At 39.9% G+C, this 8,337-nt stretch overlaps 1 non-coding gene across 1 annotated transcript; it reads left to right on the top strand.

Annotated features, from left to right (window-relative positions):
• The first annotated feature begins 707 nt into the window (after positions 1-707).
• On the top strand, positions 708-814 carry LOC130026248 (U6 spliceosomal RNA). Its single transcript, XR_008792858.1, has one exon. It is a non-coding gene; the product is annotated as a U6 spliceosomal RNA (small nuclear RNA).
• Positions 815-8,337: the final 7,523 nt, after the last annotated feature.

Here is an 8,337-nt window from a genome sequence, read left to right as displayed (position 1 = left end):
AATATTGAATGCCTGTAACTAATGCATCATGGACAATTCTGTAAACCATGGTGATTAAATAAATTGGGCGAAAATGTATCTCAGCAGTAGAGCACTTGTCTTGAATCTATGTGGCTCTGCATTCAATCCCTGGCACCACAAAAAATAATATAGAATAAAATTAGAGTATCTCATTCATTTTGCAATAAGTTTATGCCTCATTGTCTCTCACTGATATTCAGTTTGTGGCAGGTTTGATTTTATTTGGAACTCTCAGGAACCCAGATAAGGCTATCAGAAGACTCCCAAATAATTGACTAAGGAAACATGCCCCATGCACCAGAGCTAGACAGTACAATGAAGACAAACACGGATCTGTTGAGAATAAGTTGTGAACGCCCCCCCCCGTCCAAATTCCAGAGAAGTTATTTTGAAATTAATAAAAGTGAAGGCTCCTGGGCCACAGATACAGCACACTCTACACATGAGGCTATGCATACATTTTAAAAGCTGGTTGAGGAATATTTTCCAGCACAAATCTGGTTAAGGTACAGCTTGAAAACGGAAAATATGGAATCAAAAGTCCTAATTTATCTTTTTATCATGTCTCTACTGGCTAATTAGAACCTTTATTCTTTAGTTTGACAACTTCTAAAACAGTAGTCAATCATAGGAAGCTCTGTGATTTTGCTGTCATTCTGATTTATATTTTAGTAAATATAAATGTAGTGCTCGCTTCAGCAGCACATATACTAAAATTGGAATGATACAGAGAAGATTAAAACAGCCCCTGCGCAAGGATGACATGTAAATACGTGAAGCATTCCATATTTTTAAATGAATGGTTCACCAAGAATACTCTATCGGGCTAAACTCTCACTCAAAATAGAAGGAATGGTACAGTATTTTCTAGATAAACAGCAGCTCAGGAACTTTATAGACTCAAAACCAAACCTGAAACAAGGGATAAAGGGGCTACTATAAGACAAGACAAAACCTACAAGCACAAGAGACCATTACAGAAAGATGACACAAAACCCCATAACAATAATCTCCCTCAACGTCTACAGTATAAATTCACCAATTAAGAGACACAGAGTGGCAAAATGGATTCAGAGACAGAACCCAACATTCTGCTGCCTACAAGAAACTCATCTCAACAGTCAGAGAAAACACAGACTCAAAGTGAAAGGTTGTAAAACAATCCTGCAAGCAAACAGCTCCCTCATAAAAGCTGGGGTGGCAATACTAGTATCTGACAACATTAATTTCAGGTTGAAAAAGATTAGAAGGGACAGCGAAGGCTATTTTCTCTTCATCAAGGGATACGTACAACAGGAAGAAATCACACTCTTAAATGTATATGCATCTAATGAGGGAACAGCTAAATACTTAAAACAACTGCTAACAAATTTTAAGGAGGACATTGCTAGCAACACAATTGTAGCTGGAGATTTCAACATCACCCTATCACCGCTGGATAGATCAACAAGAACAAAATTCAGCAAGGAAACATTGGCTTTGAACGAAGAAATAGAAGACAAAGGGCTTATAGACCTATACAGGGCTTTATACCCCCCCCAAAATACACATTCTTCTCCAGTGCACATGAAACATTTTCCAAAATATACCATGTGCTAGGACACAAAACATACCTCAATAGAATCAGGAAGATATAAATAGTATCTCCAATCTTTTCAGGCCATGATGCACTGAGAATAGAAGTGAATCACACACAGACACGGAGAACCAAATCAAACACGTGGAAATTAAACAACTCAATGCTGAACGAGTGGATCTGGAAGGAATTCAAGGACGAAATCAAAAGGTACCTGGAAAAAAATGAGAATGAAGACACGAGCTACCAGAATTTATGGGATGCAGCTAAAGCCATATTAAGGGGAAAATTTATAGCTCTGAAAGCATATCTTAGGATGGAAGAAAGGATGCACATAAACAATTTGACTTCACAGCTCAAGAACTTAGAAAAGGATCAACAGAAGGAGCCCAAATCAGGCAGAAGGAAAGAGATCATAAAACTTAGAGCAGAAATCAACAACATGGAAACCAAAGAAACAATCTGAAAGATCAGTGAAACCAAGAGCTGGTTCTTAGAGAAAATAAATAAGATACATAAAACACTAGCAACACTCACAAAGAAACAGAGAGAGAGAGAGAACCCTAATAAATCGAATCAGAAATAAGAATGGGGATATCACAACAGAAACCAAAGAAATTCAAAGGATCATCAGAGACTACTTTGAAAGTCTGTATGCCACGAAACAAGAGAATCTAGAAGAAATGGATAAATTCCTGAAATCCTATAATCTCCCAAAGCTGAATCAAGAAGATATAGAGTACCTGAATTGTTTTATTAACATCAAGGAAATTGAAATTTTAATCAAAAGTCTTCCCAAAAACAAAAGCCCAGGTCCAGATGGATTCACTAGCGAATTTTTCCAAAAATTAAAAGAGGACCTGCTGCCAGTTCTCAAGCTTTTCCAGGAAATTGAAAATACAGCAACTCTCCCAAACAGTTTCTATGAAGCCCATATCTCCCTAATACCAAAAGGAAACAAAAACTACACAAGAAAAGAATACTACAGGCCAATATCCAGGATGAACACAGATGCGAAGATTCTCAACAAAATACTAGCAAATAGAATTCAACAATGCATCAAAAAGATCATACACCATGACCAAGTGGGATTCGTCCTGGGGATGCAAGGATGGTTTAACATTCAGAAATCAATCCACATAATGCATAATCCATCATATCAACAAAAGAAAAGATAAAAATCATATGATCATATCAATAGATGCAGAAAAAGCATTTGACAAGATCCAACACCATTTTATGATGAAAACCCTTGCCAAAATGGGGATAGAGGACACTTTCCTCAATATAGTTAAAGCCATCTACCACAAACCTACAGCAAGCATCATTCTCAATGGGGAAAAACTGAGAGCCTTCCCCTCTAAGATCAGGGACGAAACAAGGATGCCCACTCTCTCCACTACTGTTAATGTACAGTACTGGAAGTACTTGCAATAGCGATTATGCAAGAAAAAGATATTAAGGACATCCAGGTAGGAAAGGAAGAAATCAAACTCTCACTATTTGCAGATGATATGATACTATACTTAGAGAACCCTAAAACCTCTACCAAGAAACTCCTAGAAACAATAAACTTATAGTAAAGTTGCAGACTCTAAAATCAATACCCAAAAGTCATGGCTTTCCTATACACAAATATGAGAGAGAGAAAATTGACATGAAGAAACAATCCTGTTCACAATTGTGCCCCAGAAAATCAAGTACCTAGGAATCAACTTAACTCAGGAAGTAAAGGACCTGTTCAAAGAAAACTACAAAACCCTACTTCAGGAAATAGAAGAGGACACGAGGCAGTAGAAAAATATCCCCTGTTCATGGATCAGGAGAATTAACATTGTCAAAATGGCAATATTTCCCAAAGCACTGTGATCCCTAATATGATACTTGTGACATTCTTCAAAGAAATGGAGCAAACACTCCTGAAATTTATATGGAACAATAAGCCCCCACGTATAGCTAAAGCAATTCTTGGGAAAAAGAAAATGGGAGGAATCAACCTCCCTAACTTCAAACTCTACTACAAAGCAGTAATAATTAAAACAGCCTGGTACTGGAACAAAGGCAGAGCTGTACACCAATGGAACAGGGTTGAATATACTGACATATCCCCCTAAGCATATGATCATCTAATCTTCTATAGGGGGCAAGAAAAGTGAAGTGGAGCAAGGAAAGTCTCTTTAACAAATTGTGCTGGCAAAACTGGACGCTACATGCAAAAAAGTTGCCTCAGTTCTCTGCCTAACGCCATGTACAAAAGCAAGATCAAAATGGATTAAAGACCTCAACATCAGACCAAAGTCCATAATGTACACTGAAGACAAAGTTGGCAAAACCCTCCATGATATTGAAGCTAATGGTATCTTTAAAGATGTCATACCACTGGCCAACCAAGTGAATACAGAGATAGATAAATGGGACTATCTTAAACTAAGAAGCTTCAGCACCTCAAAACAAACAGTGACCAGAATACAAAGACAGTCTACAGAATGGGAAAGGATATTCGCTGAATACACATCCGACAAGGGGTTGATACCAAGGATATAAAAGGTACTGGTTGAACTCCACAAGAAGAAAACATCCCACCCCATCAAAAAATGGGGTGACGAAATGAACAGAAACTTTCTCAAAGAAGAAATCCGAATGGCCAAAAGGCACATGAGAAAATGCTCTACGTCATTAATCAACAGGGAGATGCAGATCAAAACCACAATGAAATATCATTTCACACCACAGAGACTGGCCCACATCCAAAAGAATAAAAGCAACTGGTTCTGGCGCGGATGTGGCAAGAAAGGGACCCTCCTTCACTGCTGGTGGGAATGCCGACTGGTTAAGCCCTTCTGGAAAACAGTATGGACGACTCTCAAAATATTAGAATTTGAGTTCCCATTTGACCCAGCAATACCACTCCTGCGAACATATCCAAGAGAGGCAAAGAAGTATAGTTGAAGTGACATCTGCACTTGTTTGTTCATTGCAGCACTCTTTACAATAGCCAGAATCTGGAAAAACCTGAGTGCCCGAGAACAGATGACTGGTTAAAGAAACTTTGGTACATCTACACAATGGAGTACTATGTAGATGTTAGAAAAGCTGGAGTCATGAACTTTACATACAATTGGTACTACATGGAAGGTATCATGTTAAGCGAAATGAGTAAGAAAGAGAGGGATAGACATAGAAAGATGGCATTCATCTTGGGAACATAAAGTAACAAAATAGGAGACTAACACCCAAGAGTGGCCCAGATTAGTACCAGGAGTCTTGCTCCATGGCTTGGACGCCAGTCACACATTCTAGGGGAAAAAGGAGCTCAGATAGTGAAAGGAGCACCAAATAAAGGGTGTTGGGAGGATCCTCCCAGAATGGGAGAAGCATGCTGAAAGTAGGCAAATATGATTGCCACTCAATGCCTCTTTTTCAAACCACAACATCCAAAAGGGGAGAGAGAACAGAGGGAATACCCTGCCCCAGAGGCAGGGTGGGATGGGGGTGGTGGGTGGGAGGGATACTGGGAACGTGGTGGTGGAAAATGGGCACTGGTGGAGGAATGGGTGTTTGATCATGGTATAATTGAAACCCAAGCACAAAAATTTGTAAATCTACAACTGTACTTCATGGTGTTTAACTAAAAATTTTTTTTAAAAAAGAAAAGAAAATATTAATGTAATTATGGCCACAATATGTTGAGTTAAAAAAGGCCCTCCCGTTGATCGTCGATTTGCTCGAGCGGGCCCAGTAACGTCTCCATTGGAGACTTTGTTGTTACTGTGTCTGGCATATCGAATACTCTCGGTAGCTTGCCGGGCTCTCCGAGAGGGGCGGAGGAATCGAACTCGGGTCGGCCATGTTGGCTGCGTGCAAGGCAAACGCCCTACCGCTGTGCTATTGCTCTAGCCCAAGGAAAGAAACATGTATATAAAATACAATGTTTATGGAACACACAAAGAAATGAGTCAATGGAAGAATAGGAGAAGGGACCTTGAGTGAAATAGTTGAAAACTAGGAGAGAAGCAAGGAACAGATTGAACAATCATGAAAGTAAAATAATAAACTAAGTTCAATAAATATTAGGTAAAATAAAGAATACATCAGGATCCTATAGAAGATTGTTAGAATATTTTTTCAGAGAGATTTTTATGGAGCTTAGGGAGTAACAGAGATAGGCTCTAAGTATTTGAAGAGCAAGTGAGACAAAGGTGGAATAACGACATCAAACCTGAAAAAATAAGAATTTTAAACATGGACTAGTTGACATTCCCATCAGCAGTGGATGAGAGTATGGGTACTTCTCAAGAACCTAAGAATTTAGCCTCCATATTTTCCAGCAATTCCACTTCTTGGCATCCACCCCAGGGCCCGAAAACTATTCAGAAAAGACATTTATGCCCCTATGTTTCATGCAGCACTCTTCGCAACAGCCAGAATTGGGAAAAACCCAAGTGTCCAAGAATAAATGACTGGACAAATAGGATAACATAGCAGAACACTGGTTTGTCTTTGCTTCTCCTGCAGGAAGCTTAGGTTTATTGAGTTATGCCTACCGCAGTGCTCCTGAGGCACACCCAATTTCATCAGGCACTAATAATCTTATATTGCTTTCTCTTCCCTTTGTGTCCTTTGCATGATTTAGAAATGTTCTTTTGATATAAACACAGAAAAACAGTTCATGCTGTGCTTTGTAACACGGGAGTTAATTGACTGAATACTTATTACTGGGCATCCAGATTTACCTGACTTAAGCCTCAATGGCCTTTACTTACTAATACCCCCAAAAGGGAGGTCTCAGCGAGAGACAAGGATGAACCAAAGGCAAGCTGTAAGCTACCCTGTCATCAAAAAGGGACAGGCTAAGTGTCATAAGAAGTACGTGTTGAGTGCAATCATGAAACAAACTCCATCATGACCCAAAAATAAATAACCAAATAAGGACCCTGCTAAGGTTAGGAAAGACTCACCTGGCCTGAGGACTGTTGTCTGGGATATACAGCAAGATGTCTCCAGGGAGAGCCAACCTTCAAGCTTAATATATCTCATACTGTGTTCATAAAAAATGACTAGAAATATTAGCCACTGTCACTGACACTGTCACTCTCTTCCCATTGTTCATCAATTTGCTTGAGTGGGCCCAGCAACATTGTGAGACTTGTTACTGTGTTTGGCATATTGAATACTTCACGGGTAGCTTGACAGGCTCTGCCCTGTGGGCAAGATACTCTCGGTAGCTTGCTGGACTCTCTGAGAAGGACAGAGGAATCGAACTTGGGTCGGCCATGTTGGCCGTGTGCAAGGCAAACACCCTACCTGCTGTGCTATAGCTTCAGCCCAGAAATATTAGTAAGAAATGAATTTACTATGACTGTTTAAATGGGTTACTATCTGAGGAAAGGAGAAACCAATATGCCCTAGATGGGATTCCACCCTTGAGTAGATCTCCTAGTAATGTAGAGTGTTGAACCACCAGATGAGATTTTGTCCTTGAGTTAATCTCCTAGAAGAACTTCCCCTGAAGGAGGGGTTCTACATTTGTCTGTTGTTATGGCAATCTTCAACCCCATCTATCTGTACACCACACCATATACCTGTACCTGCACTCTTCATAATTTCTATATAACTATACCGTAAAAAGGGAGGAGAGAAAAATAACTATGCTGTAGGAGAATGAAGCTGTAAGGTTGAGGGTTATAATGGAATAAATGGTCCCTGGCTACCAAACAGCCTGTGGTCCCTATTCCTCTGTTCCCCTATTTGCTCCTCCTTTGTCCATCCTTTGTGGTGGGCCATCCAGGGGAACTGTTCTCAGCCACCAAACACTTGTGTCCCGTACCCTCATGCTGTTTTGAACTCACATGTATATAAGTATATGTATATGTATACATGTGTATATATGTGTGTATATACACAATGGAATGCAACTTGACTATAATAAAAGATGAGATAATGCAATTTGGATTACATGGATGGATCTGGACAGTGTCATGCTCAGTGAAGTCAGGAAAGGGACAGATACTGCATGATCTCTGTCAGAAATGTGATACAAAGAAACATGGTAGGAAAATAACAAATACTCCAAAGTAATAAATTCTGAAAACTGACCTACAGAACTGAGCTTATCATGATGATGAGTAGAAGGGGTGGAGGGAGGTGAGGGTTTTGGGTTGGAACTGTCACTGTCACTGTTCTCCCGTTCATCGATTTTCTCGAGTGGGCCCAGTAACGTCTCCATCATGAGCCTTTGTTGTTACTGTGTTTGGCATATTGGATACATCAGGGGTAGCTTGCCAGGCTCTGCCGTGCGGGCGAGATACTCTCGGCAGCTTGCTGGGCTCTCCAAGAGGGGCGGAGGAATCGAACTCGGGTCGGCCATGTTGGCTGCATGCAAGGCAAACGCCCTAACCACTGTGCTATCGCTTCAGAACTATAGGCATAAAATCCTATCCCAAAAACTTACAAAACAAATAAAAATCACCAGGAGATACACACAAAGTTGTTCGTATTGGGTTTCAATCATACACTGTCCCAACAGCTGTCCCTTCACCAGTGTACATTTCCCACATTATATTTTTATTTAATTAAAGAACTGTGATTTACAAAATTACTGATAATTGAGTTTTAGGCACATAATATTTCAACACCAATCCCACTGCCAGTGTCAATTTCCCTGGACTAGCAGCTCATTAACATGTATGAAGGCTCTTTAAGCCTTTAATGTACATGTATAAATTGTTGTTCTAGTGTTG

This window comes from Sorex fumeus, unplaced genomic scaffold, assembly GCF_029834395.1.
Source record: "Sorex fumeus unplaced genomic scaffold, SorFum_2.1 ptg000033l, whole genome shotgun sequence".
In the NCBI taxonomy this organism is placed as follows: domain Eukaryota; kingdom Metazoa; phylum Chordata; class Mammalia; order Eulipotyphla; family Soricidae; genus Sorex; species Sorex fumeus.
Note: the sequence above shows the minus strand (reverse complement) of the source record. Positions and strands in the feature narration are given on the sequence as shown.